Source organism: Mustela erminea, chromosome 16, assembly GCF_009829155.1.
Source record: "Mustela erminea isolate mMusErm1 chromosome 16, mMusErm1.Pri, whole genome shotgun sequence".
In the NCBI taxonomy this organism is placed as follows: domain Eukaryota; kingdom Metazoa; phylum Chordata; class Mammalia; order Carnivora; family Mustelidae; genus Mustela; species Mustela erminea.
The window spans coordinates 19,038,661-19,055,873 of NC_045629.1; the positions used below are offsets into that span (position 1 = coordinate 19,038,661).

The window sequence follows — 17,213 nt, forward strand, 5'->3', positions numbered from 1 at the left end:
GCCCATTTCTTGATTAGATTATTTGTTCTTTGGGTGTTCGGTCTGATAAGTTCTTTATAGATTTTGTGATGCAAGCCCTTTATCTGATAAGACATTTGGAAATATCTTCTCCCATTCTGTTGGTTGTCCTTTGGTTTTGTCAGCTGTTTCCTTTGTTGTGCAAAAGCTTTTGATCTTGATCAAGTCCCAGTAGTTAATTTTTCCCTTTGTTTCTCTTGCCTTTGGGGAAGTGTCTAGTAAGAAGTTGCTGTGGCTGAGGTTACAGAATTGGCTGCCTGGGTTTAGGATTTTGAAGGATTCCTGTATCACATTCAGGTCTTTCATCCATTTTGATTCTATTTTTGTGTATGGTGTAAGGATATATGGTCCACTTTCAGTATTTTGCATGTGGCTGTCCAATTTTCACAGCACTCTTCAGTTGTTGAAGAGACTGGACTGTCTTTTTTCCATTGGATATTCTTTCCTGCCTTATTCAAGATTAGCTGACCAGAGTGTTGAGGGTCCATTTGTGGGTTCTCTGTACTGTTCCATTGATCTGTGTGTCTGTGTTGTGCCAGTACCATACTTTCTTGATGATTAGAACTTTGTAATAGAGCTTGAGGTCCAGGATTGTGATGCCACCAGCTTTGGTTTTCTTTTTCAATATTCCTTTGGCTATTTGGTGTCTTTTCTAGTTCCACACAAATTTGAGGATTATTGTTCCTGCTCTGTGAAAATAGTTGATTGTATATTGGTAGGGATTGCATTGAATGTGTAGATTGCTTGAGGTAGCATAGACATTTTAATAATATATGTTCTCCCTGTCCATGAGCATAGAACATTTTCCCATTTCTTTATGTCTGCCTCAGTTTCTTTCATGAGTGTTCTGTAGTTTCTGTAGTATAGATCCTTTGCTTCTTGGGTTAGACTTATTCCTAGGTATCTTAGGGGTTTTGGTGCAATTGTAAATGGAATCGACTACTTCTTTTTCTTCTGTCTCATTGTTTGTGTATAGAGATGCAGTTGATTTCTGTGTATGATATTATAGCCTGCCATTTTGCTGAATTCTTGTATGAGTTCTAGCAATTTTGGGATGGAATCCTTTGGGTTTTCCACATAGAGTATCTTCTTTACCAATTTGGATGCCTTTTATTTCTTTTTGTTGTCTGACTGGTGAGGCTAGGACTTCTAGTACTGTGTTAAACAACAGTAGTCACAGTAGATAGACATCCCTGCCGTGTTCCTGACCTTAGAGGAAAAGCTCTCAGTTTTTCCCCACTGAGAATGATATTCACTGTGAGCTTTTCATATATGGCTTTTATGATGTTGAGATATGTTCCCTTTATCCCTGCACTGTGAAGAGTTTAATCAAGGAAGGATGCTGTACTTTGTCAAATGCTTTTTCTGCATCTATCAAGAGGATCATATGGTTCTTGTCCTTTCTTTTATTAATGTAGTGTATCAGTCACATTGATTGATTTGCAGATGTTGAACCACCCTTGCAGCCCAGGAATAAATCCCACTTGGTCGTGGTGTATAATCCTTTTAATATACTATTGGAGTCTATTGGCTATGGTCTTTCAGTTTTACCTTTGGATCCTACTGGCTAGTATCTTGGTGAGAATTTTGGCATCCATGTTCATCAGGGATCTTGGTCTGTAATTCTCCTTTTTGGTAGGGTCTTTGTCTGCTTTTGGGATCAAGGTAATGCAGGCTTCATAGAAAGGGTTTGGAAGTTTTCCTTCCATTTCTATTTTTTGAAACAGCTTCAGAAGAACAGGTGTTAATTCTTACTTAAATATTTGATAGAATTCCCCTGGGAGGTCATCTGGCCCTGGGCTCTTGTTTCTTGGGAGATTTTTGATTACTGCTTCAATTTCCTTGCTGGTTATGGGTCTGTTCAGGTTTTTTCTTTCTTCGTGATTCAGTTTTGGTAGTTTATAAGTCCCTAGGAATGCATTTATTTCTTCCAGATTGCCTCATTTGTTAGCATATAGTTGCTCATAATATGTTCTTAAAACTATTTCTATGGTGTTGGTCATGATTTCTCATCTTTCACTCATGATTTTATTAATTTGATTCCTTTCTCATTTCTTTTTGATAAATCTGGCCAGGGGTTTATCAGTCTTATTAATTCTTTCAAAGAACCAGCTCCTAGTTTCGTTGATTTGTACTACTGTTCTTTTGGTTTCTATTTCATTGATTTCTGCTCTGATCTTTTATTAAATTTCTCTTCTCCAGCTGGGGTTAGGCTGTATTTGCTGTCCTTTACCAGCTCCTATAGATAGAAGGTCAGGTTGAGTATTTGAAACCTTTCTTATTTCTTGACAAAGGTTCATACTGCTGTATCCTTCCCTCTTAGGACCCTCTTTGCTGCAGCCCAAAGGTTTTGAACAGCTGTGTTTTCATTTCCATTTGTTTCCATGAATTTTAAAAATTCTTCTTTAATTTCCTGGTTGACTCATTCATTCGTTAGTATGATGCTCTTTAGCCTCCATGTATTTGAGTTCTTTCCAACTTTCCTCTTGTGGTTGAGTTCTAGTTTCAAAACATTGTGGTCTGAAAATATGCAGGGCGGGGCGCCTGGGTGGCTCAGTGGGTTAAGCCTTTGCCTTCGGCTCAGGTCATGATCTCAGGGTCCTGGGATCAAACCCTGCATTGAGCTCTCTGCTCTGCAGAGAGCCTGCTTCCCTCCTCTCTCTCTGCCTTCAGCTCTGCCTACCTGATCCCTCTCTCTCTGTCAAATAAATAAAATCTTAAAAAAAAAAAGAAAAGAAAAGAAATAGGGAATGATCCCCATCTTTTGGTACCAGTTGAGACCTGATTTGAGACCCAGGATGTGATCTTTTCTGGAGATGTTCCATGTGCACTGGAGAAGAATGTGTATTCTGTTGCTTTAGGATGGAGTGCCCTGAAGAAAGGCACTGTGATGGACTGTGAAGTCCATCCAGACTAGTGTGTCATTCAATAACCCTTGTTTCCCTGTTGATCTTCTGCTTCGAAGATCTGTCCAATTCAGTTCCTGGGGTGTTAAAGTCCCCTACTATTATTGATGTGCTTCTTTGATTTAGTTATTAATTGGCTTGTATTTTTGGCTGCTCCCATGTTAAGGGCATAAGTATTTACAACTATTAGATCTTCTTGTTGGATATACACTTTAATTATGATACAGTATCCTTCCTCATCCCGTATTACAATCTTTGGTTTAAAATCTAATTTTTCTGATACAAAAATTGTTAACCCAGCTTTCTTTTGATGTCCATTAACATGATTAATGGTTTTCCACCCCCTCACTTTCAATCTGGAGCTGTCTTTCAGTCCAAACTGAGTCTCTTGCAGACAGTGTATGGATGGGTCTTGCTTTTTTATTCAATTTGATACCCTGTGTCTTTTGGGGGCATTTGGCCCATTTACATTCAGAGTAACTATTGAAAGATATGAACTTAGTGCCATTATATTACCTGTAAAGTCACTGTTTCTGTATGTATTGTCTCAATTCCTTTCTGGTCTATGTTACTTTTGGGCTCTTTCTTTCTTTCTTTTTAATATTTCTTCCAGGGCTGGTTTAGTGATCACAAATTCTTACAGTTTCCGTTTGTCCTGGAAGCATTTTTATCCTTTCTTCAATTTTGAATGAGAGCCTTTCTGGATAAAGTATTTTTGGCTGCATATTTTTCGCATTTAGCACCCAGAATATATCATGCCAGTCCTTTCTGGCCTGCCAGGTCTCTGTGGATAGGTCTTCTGCCAGTCTAATGTTTCTATCCTTGTAGGGACCACTTGTACTAAGCTGCTTTCAGGAATTTCTCCCTGTGTCTGAGATTAGCAAGTTTCACTATTATATGTCAAGGTGCTGACCTATTAACCTGATTTTGAGAGGTGTTCTCTGTGCATCCTGGACTTGAATGCCTATTTCCTTTCCCAGATTAGGAAAGTTTTCGCTATAATTTGTTCCAGTATACATTCTGCCCTACTCCCTTTCCTCTACTGGGATCCCATTCTAACATTGTTTTGGTTTATGATATCACTTACCTCTCGAATTCTCCCCTTTAAAGCCAGTTGTTGTTTATCTCTTTTTTTCTCAGCTTCTTTATTCTCCATCATTTTATCTTCTGTATCACTAATTCACTCTTTTGCCTCATTATTGTGACAGAGCCTCCATTTTTTAAAAAAGATTTTATTTATTTATTTAACAGACAGAGATCACTAGTAGGCAGAGAGGCAGGCAGAGAGAGAGAGGAGTAAGCAGGCTCCCTGCTGAGCAGAGAGCTCGATGTGGGGCTCAATCCCAGGACCCTGAGATCATGACCTGAGCCAATGGCAGAGGCTTTAACCCGCTGAGCCACCCAGGCACCCTAGAACCTCCATTTTTATTGCATTTCATTAATAGCCTTTTTTTATCTAGTTCTTTTATTTTTTTCCAGGATAGGCTTCTGTAATGTCTTCTATGCTTTTTATAAGCCTAGCTAGTGCTTTTATAATCATTATTCTGAATTCTAGTTCTGACCTTTTATTCATGTCCATACTAATTAGGTCTCTGGCCTTCATTACTGCCTCTTATTCTCTTTTTTGAGGTGAGTTTTTTTTTAATTTTTTATTTTTCATAAACATATATTTTTATCCCCAGGGGTACAGGTCTGTGAATCGCCAGGTTTACACACTTCACAGCACTCACCATAGCACATACCCTCCCCAATGTCCATAACCCCACCCCCCTCTCCGAACACCCCTCCCCCCAGCAACCCTCAGTTTGTTTTGTAAGATTAAGAGTCACTTATGTTTTGTCTCCCTCCTGATCCCATCTTGTTTCATTTATTCTTTTCCTATGCCCCAAACCCGCCTTGTTGCATCGCCACTTCCTCATTTCAGGGATATCATATGATAGTTGTCTTTCTCTGATTGACTTATTTCGCTAAGCGTGATACCCTCTAGTTCTATCCACGTTGTCACAAATGGCAAGATTTCATTTCTTTTGATGGCTGCATAGTATTCCATTGTGTAAATATACCACATCTTCTTGATCCATTCATCTGTTGATGGACATCTAGGTTCTTTCCATGGTTTGGCTATTGTAGACATTGTGGCTATAAACATTCGTGTGCATATGCCCCTTCGGGTCACTACATTTGTATCTTTAGGGTAAATACCCAGTAGTGCAGTGGCTGGGTCATAAGGTAGCCCAATTTTCAACGTTTTAAGGAACCTCCATGCTGTTTTCCAGAGTGGTTGCACCACCTTGTGTTCCCACCAACAGTGTAGGAGGGTTCCCCTTTCTCCACATCCTCAGCAGCATCTGTCATTTCCTGACTTGTTAATTTTAGCCATTCTGACTGGTGTGAGGTGATACCTCATTGTGGTTTTTAATTTGTATTTCCGTGATGCCGAGTGATGTGGAGCACTTTTTCATGTGTCTTTTGGCCATCTAGATGTCTTCTTTGCAGAAATGTCTGTTCATGTCCTCTGCCCATTTCTTGATTGGATTATTTGTTCTTTGGGTGTTGAGTTTGCTAAGTTCTTTATAGATTTTGGACACTAGCCCTTTATCTGATCTGTCATTTGCAAATATCTTCTCCCATTCTGTCAGTTGTCTCTTGGTTTTGATAACTGTTTCCTTTGCTGTGCAAAAGATTTGATCTTGATAAAATCCCAATAGTTCATTTTTGCCCTTGCTTCCCTTGCCTTTGGTGATGTTCCTAGGAAGATGTTGCTGTGGCTGAGGTCGAAGAGGTTGCTGCCTGTGTTCTCCTCAAGGATTTTGATGGAGTCCTTTCTCACACTGAGGTCTTTCATCCATTTTGAGTCTATTTTTGTGTGTGGTATAAGGAATGGTCCAATTTCATTTTTCTGCATGTGGCTGTCCAGTTGTCCCAACACCATTTGTTGAAGAGGCTGTCTTTTTTCCACTGGACATTCTTTCCTGCTTTGTCGAAGATTAGTTGACCATAGAGTTGAGGGTCTATTTCTGGGCTTTCTATTCTGTTCCATTGATCTATGTGTCTGTTTTTATGCCAGTAACATGCTATCTTGATGATGACAGCTTTGTAAGAGAGCTTGAAGTCCGGAATTGTGATGTCACTAACTTTAGCTTTCTTTTTCAATATTCCTTTGGCTATTGAAGGTCTTTTCTCGTTCCATATAAATTTTAGGATTGTTTGTTCCACTTTTTTGAAAAAGATGGATGGTACTTTGATAGGAATTGCATTAAATGTGTAGATTGCTTTAGGTAGCATAGACATTTTCACAATATTTATTCTTCCAATCCAGGAGCATGGAACATTTTTCCATTTCTTTATGTCTACCTCCATTTCCTTCATGAGTACTTTATAGTTTTCTGAGTATAGATTCTTTGCCTCTTTGGTTAGGTTTATTCCTAGGTATCTTACGGTCTTGGGTGCAATTGTAAATGGGATTGACTCCTTACTTTCTTCTGTCTTGTTGTCGGTATAGAGAAATGCGACTGATTTCTGTGCATTGATTTTATATCCTGACACTTGACTGAATTCCTGTACAAGTTCTAGCAGTTTTGGAGTGGAGTATTTTGGGTTTTCCACATATAGTATCATATCATCCGCGAAGACTGATAGTTTGACTTCTTCTTTGCTGATTTGGATGCCTTTAATTTCCTTTTGTTGTCTGATTGCTGAGGCTAGGACTTCTAGTACTATGTTGAATAGCAGTGGTGATAATGGACATTCTTGCCATGTTCCTGACCTTAGCGGGAAAGCTTTCAGTTTTTCTCCATTGAGAATGATATTTGTGGTGGGTTTTTCATAGATGGCTTTGATAATATTGAGGTATGTGCCCTCTATCCCTACACTTTGAAGAGTTTTGATCAGAAAGGGATGTTGTACTTTGTCAAATGCTTTTTTCAGCATCTATGAGAGTATCATATGGTTCTTGTTTTTTCTTTTATTGATATGTTGTATCACATTGATTGATTTGCAGATGTGGAACCAACCTTGCAGCCCTGGAATAAATCCCACTTGGTCGTGGTGAATAATCCTTTTGATGTGCCATTGAATCCTATTGGCTAGTATTTTAGTGAGAATTTTCGCATCTGTGTTCATCAAGGATATTGGTCTCTAGTTCTCTTTTTTGATTGGATCCTTGTCTGGATTGGGGTCAAGGTGATGCTGGCCTCATAAAATGAGTTTGGAAGTTTTCCTTCCATTTCTATTTTTTGGAACAGTTTCAGGAGAATAGGAATTAGTTCTTCTTTAAATGTTTGGTAGAATTCCTCCGGAAAGCCGTCTGGCCCTGGGCTTTTGTTTGCTTGGAGATTTTTGATGACTTTTTTCAATCTCCTTACTAGTTATGGATCCGTTCAGGCTTTCTATTTCTTTCTGGTTCAGCTGTGGTAGTTTACATGTCTCTAGGAATGCATCCATTTCTTCCAGATTGTCAAATTTGTGGCGTACAGTTGCTCATAGTATGTTCTTATAATTGTCTGTATTTCTTTGGTGTTGGTTGTGATCTCTCCTCTTTCATTCATTATTTTATTTATTTGGGTCCTTTCTCTTCTTTTTGATAAGTCTGACCAGGGGTTTATCAATTTTATTAATTCTTTCAAAGAACCAGCTCCTAGTTTCATTGATTTGCTCTACTGTTTTTTTGGTTTCTATTTCATTGATTTCTGCTCTGATCTTTATGATTTCTCTTCTCCTGCTGGGCTTAGGGTTTCTTTCTTGTTCTTTCTCTAGCTCCTTTAGGTCTAGGGTTAGGTTGTGTACCTGAGACCTTTCTTGTTTCTTGAGAAAGGCTTGTACCGCTATATATTTTCCTCTCAGGACTGCCTTTATTGTGTCCCACAGATTTTGAATCGTTGTGTTTCCATTATCATTTGTTTCCATGAATTTTTTCAATTCTTCTTTAATTTCCTGGTTGACCCATTCATTCTTTAGAAGGATGCTGTTTAGTCTCCATGTATTTGGGTTCTTTACAAATTTGCTCTTGTGATTGAGTTTTAGCTTCAGAGCATTGTGGTCTGAAAATATGCAGGGAATGATCCCAATCTTTTGATACCAGTTGAGAGCTGATTTAGGACCGAGGATGTGATCTATTCTGGAGAATGTTCCATGTGCACTAGAGAAGAATGTGTATTCTGTTACTCTGGGGTGAAATGTTCTGAATATATCTGTGATGTCCATCTGGTCCAGTGTGTCATTTAAGGCCTTGATTTCCTTGTTGATCTTTTGCTTGGATGATCTGTCTATTTCAGTGAGGGGAATGTTAAAGTCCCCTACTATTATTGTATTATTGTTGATGTGTTTCTTTGATTTTGTTATTAATTGGTTTATATAGTTGGCTGCTCCCACATTGGGTGCATAGATATTTAAAGTTGTTAGATCTTCTTGTTGGACAGATCCCTTGAGTATGATATAGTGTCCTTCCTCATCTCTTATTATAGTTTGGCTTAAAATCTAATTGATCTGATATAAGGATTCCCACACCTGCTTTCTTCTGATGTCCATTAGCATGGTAAATTCTTTTCTACCCCCTCACTTTAAATCTGGAGGTCTCTTCAGGTTTAAAATGAGTTTCTTGTAGACAACATATAGATGGGTTTTGTTTTTTTATCCATTCTGATACCCTGTGCCTTTTGATTGGGGCATTTAGCCCTTTAACATTCAGGGTAACTATTGAGAGATATGAATTTAGTGCCATTGTATTGCCTGTCAGGTGACTGTTACTGTATATTGTCTCTGCTCCTTTCTGATCTACCACTTTTAGGCTCTCTCTTTGCTTAGACGACTCCTTTCAATATTTCCTGTAGAGCTGGTTTAGTGTTTGCAAATTCTTTCAGTTTTTGTTTGTCCTGGCAGAGATTAAAATAATCTCTCCTTCTAATTTCAATGATAGGCTAGCTGGATATAGTATTCTTGGCTGCATGTTTTTCTTGTTTAGTGCTCTGAATATATCATGCCAGCTCTTTCTGGCCTGCCAGGTCTCTGTGGATAAGTCTGCTGCCAATCGAATATTTTTATCATTGTATGTTACAGACTTCTTTTCCCGGGCTGCTTTCAGGATTTTCTCTTTGTCACTAAGACTTGTAAACTTTACTATTAGGTGATGGGATGTGGACCTATTATTGTTGATTTTGAGGGGGGTTCTCTGCACCTCCTGGATTTTGATGTTTGTTCCTTTTGCCATATTGGGGAAATTCTCTTCAATAATTCTCTCCAGTATTCCTTCTGCTCCCCTCTCTCTTTCTTCTTCTTCTGGAATCCCAATTATTCTAGTGTTGTTTCATCTTATGGTAGTCACTTATCTCTCGAATTCTGCCCTCGTGGTCCAGTAGCTGTTTGTCCCTCTTTTGCTCAGCTTCTTTATTCTCTGTCATTTGTTCTTCTATATCGCTAATTAATTCTTCTGTCTCATTTATCCTAGCAGTGAGAGCCTCCATTTTTGATTGCACCTCATTAATAGCTTTTTTGATTTCAACTTGATTAGATTTTAGTTCTTTTATTTCTCCAGAAAGGGCTTTTATATCTCCCTAGAGGGTTTCTCTAATATCTTCCATGACTTTTTCGAGCCCGGCTAGAACCTTGAGAATTGTCATTCTGAACTCTAGATCTGACATATTACCATGTCTGTATTGATTAGGTCCCTAGCCTTCGGTACTGACTATTGTTCCTTTTTTTGTGGTGAATTTTCCAGCCTTGTTATTTTTTCCAGTTAAGAGTATAAGAAGGAGCAAGTAAAATACTAAAAGGGTGGCAACAACCCCAGGAAAATATGCTTTAACCAAATCAGAAGAGATCCCAAATTTTGAGGGTGGAGAAAGGGGATAAAAAGAGGTTCAGAAAGAAAAAAAAAAGAAGAAGAAGAAAAAAGAAAAGAAAAAAAAAAAGAAAATTAAAAAAAGAAAAGGGAAAACAAAGAAAAAGTGTAAAAAAGAAAAATATATATATATATTAGATAAACTAGTTAAAAAACATTAAAAAACAAAAGGGTAAAAGTTAAAAAAATTTAGCAGAAGAAAACAAAATTGAAAAAGAAAAAAATTAACTGCAAGACTAAAGAATCATGGGAGTAAGTGTGAGTTCTGTGCTTTGCTTTTTCCTCCTCTGGAATTCCGCTGCTCTCCTTGGTATTGAAACTGCACTCCTTGGTAGGTGAACTTGGTCCTGGCTGGATTTCTTGTTGATCTTTTGGGGGAGGGGCCTGGTGTAGTGATTCTCAAGTGTCCTTGTCTGAGGCGAAATTGCGCCGCGCTTACCACCGGCAGGGCAGGCTGAGTAATCCGCTTCGGTTTGCTTTCGGGAGCTTTTGTTCCCTGAGCGCTTTCCGTAGATTTCCGGAGGAGGGGAATAAAAATGGTGGCCTCCCGGTCTTCGGCGGGGAGGAGCCGAGAGCCTGGGGCCCCACTCCTCAGTGCGCCCTCAGAGAACAGAGCCCAATTACTCCCGTCTCCCTGGCCTCTGGCCATGCTCCGAGCCACCGAGTCTGCGACCGGTTCAAGGTAACCCCGAGCTGGGAGCTTACTCCTCGGCTCTGTCTCTTCCCCGTTGTAATACCTGCAAGCTCTGCGACACTCAGACACCCCCAATCCTTCTGTGACCCCGTGGGGCCTGGGGCCACACTGACCACATGTGGGCTTCACCCTGGTTTAGCCTCTGGAGCGATGTCCCTCAGCGGAACAGACTTTTAAAAGTCCTGATTTTGTGCGCTGTTGCTCCGCCGCTTGCCGGGAGCCGGCCCCTCCCCCCGGGGTCTATCTTCCCGTCGCTTTGGATTCACTTCTCCGCCGGTCCTACCTTTCAGAAAGTGGTTGATTTTCTGTTTCTAGAATTGCTGCTCTTCTCTTCGATCTCCTGTTGGATTTGTAGGTGCTTGCAATCTTTAGATAAGCTATCTAGCTGTTCTCCTGCTAGCTGAAGTAGTCTCAGCCTGCTACTTCTCCGCCATCTTCACTCCTCCCTGAGGTGAGTTTTTTTGTCTTGTCATTCTGTCCAGAGAAGAATAGATGAACAAGAGAACAAAATACTAAAGTGGCAACAATGACCCCAGATAATTTTAGAGGAGGACTTATATATTAATTATAAGGACTTATATATTAATTATAATTTATAATTATTATAACTTATATTAATTACAACAATCAGATTATATAATATATATTATATAATAATAAATTATTGTTTATAATTATATAAATTATAATTTATATTAATTATAATAATCAGAGGAGACGTGAAGCCAGAATAAATAAAAATTTTTAAAAAGGCAGTGAGAGAATATAATCAGGTGAACAGAACAGAGCAATACACTGGATCCTGTGTGTAATTTTGTCTGTTTATTAGAAAACTAGATTCCAAAATTGTAAGGAAAGAAAAACTTAAACATATTCAAAAATAAAATTAAATACAATAAAGTTTAGAATTACTGTAAAAAAATGAGAATTAAAAGACAAATAAAGGGAATATCAACAGACAGGTGAACAGAACAGAGCAATACACTACATCCTGAGTGTATTTTGGTCTGTTTGTTAGAAGAAACTGCATCCTAAAATTGTAAAGAAAGAAAAACTTTCATATATGTACAAAAATAAATTTAAATACAATGAAAGGCTAGAATGTAAGTGTAAACATGAAAATTTAAAAAGATTTTTAAAAAGTTGATAAAAAATAAGAAATTGGTTGAAAAAGAGCAGAAAAATGATAATTGAAAGCCTAAGAATTGTGGCAAAAGGCCATAAATTCTATACACTGTTTTCCCTTAGTGCTGGAGTTTTGCAGTTCTGTGTAATGGCTAAACTTGGTCTTGGCTGGATGTTCTTTTTGATCTTCTGGGAAAGGGTCTCTTCTGCTGATTCTCAAGTGTCTTTGCTTCAATCAGAACTTCATTGCCCTTGCCAGCGGGCCATGCTAAGTACAGTGTTCCAGTTTGCTCTCTGTGGTTTTGTTCCCTGAAAACTTTCTGCTCTACTTTAGAGGATGAGAATGAAAATGGCAGCCTCCCAATCTCTGGCCCCACACTGAAAGGTCGTGGCCCACTCCTCAGTGCACCCTCACAGATAAGTGGTCAGTTACATCTACCTCCCTGGTCTCCATATGTACTTCTATGCTCACTCAGCTTGGACCAAGTGTTTCTATCTTAGGCATGCAACTCAGTTGGAGTCTCCAAACCCTGAGCCTCCTATGGCGCACACTTGCGCCACTGCTTCCCTGGGGAAAAAAGTGGGGTTGGTTCTGCCGCTTGGTGGACCCCTGCTTGGAGTGCAGTTGCCAAACTGTTTGGTAGTTCATGATTTATGGAAACACTGATAGCCACACCTGGGCTTTCTGATTGCAGCCTGCTTTCCCATTTCAAACCCTAGGAGCTCTGCCACCCTTAGGCATCCCCAGTGTTTCTGTGACCCTGAGGATCCTAAGACCATACTGTCTCACCTAGGTTTCTGCTCTCTTTCAGCACCTGAGTGTGCCTTTCAGGCAGGGCCATCCCTTACTGATTTTGTGCTTGGCTGCTGTATCAGTTTCTGATGTTGGCTTAGGGAGGCTCCCTCCCCCTGGGGTTTACCCTCCCATATATATAGCTTTGGATTCGTTTCTCCACACCTCCTACCTTGCAGAAAGTGGTCGCTTTTCTATTTGTAGAGTTGCAGCTATTCTTTCCTTAGATCTCGGGATGAGTTCATAGGTATTCAGAATGATTTGATAGCTACTGGTTGAATTCCTGTAGCCAGACAAAATTAAGGTCTGCTGTTTCTCTCCTATCTTGGACTGTCTCCACCAATATTCTCTTAGACTCTTAGACATTCTTGAATTTTATGTAGATTAAGTTGCCTTCATAAAACATTTATCCATACCTGTTGAATCTATTCTCTGCAAAAATATGGGATATTTAATATATATTTATTTAACCTAATATAAAACATTTATATTGAGTGTTTTATCTGTCCTTCCGTACTGCCAATAATATATTTATGGTGATGATGATGATGGTGGTGGTGGTGGTCATGGTGACAGGGATGTTGGGGTCGGGGAGGAAGAAAGTAGTAGTACTTTTTTGAAGGAATACCAGAAATACTAGCCCTAATCATGAAATGTTTGATAGGATTAGACTTAGTAAAGAATGAGTTTGTGGTGGCACACCGTTCTTCCAGGTTTATCTGAGAATGGACTCTTTTTCTCATCACAGAAATCAGTGAGTGAAAATAATTGATTAATTTCCGTCCTTATGTACACAAGGCAAATTGGTGCAGAAGTTGCTTTTTTTTTTTTTTAAAGGTTTTATTTATTTATTTGACAGAGAGAAATCACAAGTGGATGGAGAGGCAGGTAGAGAGAGAGAGAGAGAGAGAGAGGGAAGCAGGCTCCCTGCTGAGCAGAGAGCCCGATGCGGGACTCGATCCCAGGACCCTGAGATCATGACCTGAGCTGAAGGCAGCGGCTTAACCCACTGAGCCACCCAGGCGCCCCCAGAAGTTGCTTTGTAAGCTACTCTAAGTGGTAGGGAAGTCCACGCTGAGAAAGAGATAGTTGAAACATGACTAGAAAATTATGAGGACATTGTCTTTACTTTCCCTTTTTTAGTCTTCTACAAAATCAGGCACAGAAATTTAGTCTTTGAGGTGGAAAATGATATAGGAACAAAAAACTTCAGAGTTGGAATAATCATAGACAATTACATTTTTTTTTTAAAGATTTTATTTATTTATTTGACAGACAGAGATCACAAGTAGGCAGAGAGGCAGGCAGAGAGAGAGGAGAGGAAGCAGGCTTCCTGCAGAGCAGAGAGCCTGATACGGGACTCGATCCCAGGACTCTGGGATCATGATCTGAGCTGAAGGCAGAGGCTTTAACCCACTGAGCCACCCAGGCGCCCGACAATTACATTTTAAAACTATGTTTTACATTTTCCATTAACAATCTATTTTATAAAATACTTACTTTCTAGAAAATAACTTCTAGATTATTAAACATTTCTGATCATTTTTGCTAAAAGGACTCATAAATTTTTTAAAGTACTATTCTTCAAACTGCAGATTGCAGTCTTTTGGTATATTTTAAAATCAATAAAGTGGATAACTACCACACTTATTTTTTAAAAGGGTTTTTTTTTTTAAATAAATGATTTATCCAGGCATCATTTTAAATTAAAGAAGAGTTGTAAACATAGTACAGAGTTTCCATATGACCTCACTTAGTTTTCCCAATTGTTAACATCTTGTGTTACTAGAGTCTGACTGTCACTAATAGTGGAACATTAATACTAAATTCCAGACTTTTTGGATTTCTCCTGTTTTTCTATTAATGTTCTCTTTCTGTTCCAGAATCTAATCAATATAGGTACCACATTGCATTTATTTGTCATACCTCCTAGTCTCCCCTGGTCTAGGACAGTTTCTGAGTCTTTTCTTTGTTTTCATGACTGTGACAGTCTGGAGGAGTATTGGCCAGGTAGAATCCTATAAGAGTATCTCCCAGTCTGTGTTTATCTAAAATTCACTCATGATTAGACTGGTGTTAAAGGTCTTTGGACAGAAGAGCACAGGGTAGATGGTCCTTTCATCACATTATATAACAAAGGTATATGACATCTACATGACATTCCTGGGGATGGGAACCTTCATCATTTGGTTAAAGTAGAATTTGCCAGGTTTCTCTGCGCAGTTACTATTATTAGGACAAGAATCAACAAATTTGGCACACAGCTTAGGAGGTAGAATTAAGCTCCATCTCCTGTAGATGGGGTTAGTTATCTATATATATTATTTAGAGTTTTTTTGTAAGAAATATTTGTCCCTTCTTGGGGAGCTTGGGTGGTTGAGTTGGTTGAGCATCATACTTGATTTCTGCTCCAGTCATGATCTTGGAGTCATGTAATCAAGCCCCACGCTGGGCTCTGAGCTCAGTGAGGAGTCTCCTTCTCTCTCTTTCTCCTTTTGCCCTTCCCCCTGCTCGTGCTCTTGTGCTCTCCCTCTCTTTCTCTCTCTAGAATAAATAAATCTTTAAAAAAAATTGCCTCTTCTCTTCCCTTTATTTATTTATTCAATTTTGTGTATATTTATTTTGTACTTTGGGGTATAATCCATTCTCCGTTCTTTCTGAGCACTTCCTCTTTGGTATTATAAGACATACTCCAGGATCCTCTTGTATCTCTCCTACCCCAGCCCTGAAATCAGCCATTTCTCCAGAAAGCCATGTTTCCTCATGGAGAATGGTATTTAGAAACCAAGCTCTGGATGTTGGGTATGCTTGCTGGGTGTCTTTGCTTCTGGATCCTATTAGTGGACAGAGCTAGATAATTTAATATATGTATGTTTACTAAGTCATAAACATATCTGTCATAATATTCCTGGTGTATCATTTTGTATATTTATTAAATTTATAGTGATGTTTAAGACTATAATCCAGTGGGGCGCCTGGGTGGCTCAGTGGGTTAAGCCGCTGCCTTCGGCTCGGGTCATGATCTCAGGGTCCTGGGATCGAGTCCCACATCAGGCTCTCTGCTCAGCAGGGAGCCTGCTTCCCTCTCTCTCTCTCTCTCTGGTTGCCTCTCCATCTACTTGTGATTTCTCTCTGTCAAATAAATAAATAAATAAATAAAAAAGCTTTAAAAAAAAAAAAAGACTGTAATCCAGTATGTGATAAGCGTTTAATATAGCAGCTTAACCTCCAAGCTTGGTTGGCTAAGTAAACAGAGTGAGAAAATTTCAAAAATACAGAATGGCTAGATAATGAAATGTTAACACATGCTGGTAGTTTTCAATGGACAATTCTATTTTATTTATCAACTATTTCTAAGTAATTGAGAGGTCAGTATAGTTTTTTTAATTTACTTTGTGATGTTATGAATGTCTTCACTATTGCAGCTTTGCATATTTAAAAATGCATGTTTAACTTATTGACACTTATTTTCTTTGTTTCATTCATAAATTGAACACTGTACTGTCTTTTGACAAACTAATACAAGAGAAGCCAGGCAGCTTTTCAGTTTTCTCATTTTTAAGTGGTAACAATAATTTTTACCCCATGAGATTTTAGTGAAGAATAAATAGATGTAATAAGTACCTTGTAAATTCTACTTGCTAACTTAAGTTAGAGAATATATGTTAGATTGCCATCATTTAGCAAGAACTGGTTAAATACATTTACTTTGGTTTAATTTTCTTTTTTTTTTTTTTAAGATTTTATTTATTTATTTGACAGACAGAGATCACAAGTAGGCAGAGAGGCAGGCAGAGAGAGAGGAGGAAGCAGGCTCCCTGCTGAGCAGAGAGCCCGATGTGGGACTCGATCCCAGGACCCTGAGATCATGACCTGAGCCGAAGGCAGCGGCTTAACCCACTGAGCCACCCAGGCGCCCCATAATTTTCAATATGTATCACAATGGGAGACATTTGTGTTGATTCTTTATTCCAGTTTTATAAATTGTTTCACAAAAAGAATCTCTTATTCATTAATTAAGCTCACATTTTTGAGCTCTTACTTTGTGTTAGGCACAAAACAAATATTAGGCAGCTCATATCCAAGGAAGATCTAATAATCTAATTCCTAACTTAGCAGCCTATTTAACTTATAGCCGTAATGGAAACTAGGCAGTTTAAACAGAGTTTAATGGCCTCCTAGAAGCCTTTTTAATATTTGTTTTGCATTGTAATGAATCTGTGTTGCATTTCCTGTCACCCTAGGTGGCTTACTATTTGGAGGTCTTTGTCAACCTTGGCAGGGTACTTTTGTGACCCAGGTGACTCCTTACCCTCACCAGGAAAGGAAACTCCAGGAGAGCCGTGGTATTGCCTTTTGCGATCCTAGCTGTTCCCATCTAGGTGCTTAGGGAAGATTTAGTGGAATGAAGAAATGAAGGCAGGAGTTTGGCCAAGCCTCTGACAATTATAGCTTAAATCCTCATTTTCAGAAATAGAGGGGCCTATCAAATGCTGCAGGAAGCACTGGTAGGTCTTTCCTTTCAGGGCTAGAGACACTGTCCCCCAACCCTTTCCTCTTCTTGGTCACTCCCCCAGAACCCTACCAGGAAACTCACTAAGGCCCCTGCCCATTATGTTAACTTCCTAGGTACCACAGAAGTAGAGTATTAAATGAACTAATTAGATAATTGAATTCCCTGAAAGGCCTTGTAAAATTAGTGTTGGAGATTGTGGATAGTACCCTTTATATTGGGAAGTGTATTAATACCATATTTCTCTGTATAATTTTTATTTTAGGCTGAGGGGAAGATAACATTTATTGATTACCTAATATATGTCATATACAATGCTGGGTACTTTA

At 38.9% G+C, this 17,213-nt stretch overlaps 1 protein-coding gene across 14 annotated transcripts in view; it reads left to right on the top strand.

The window, feature by feature from the left end:
• The window catches only part of CSPP1 (centrosome and spindle pole associated protein 1), a 168,832-nt gene that overhangs the window by 132,144 nt on the left and 19,475 nt on the right, over positions 1 to 17,213 (top strand). The gene's annotated exons all lie outside the window — the stretch shown is intronic.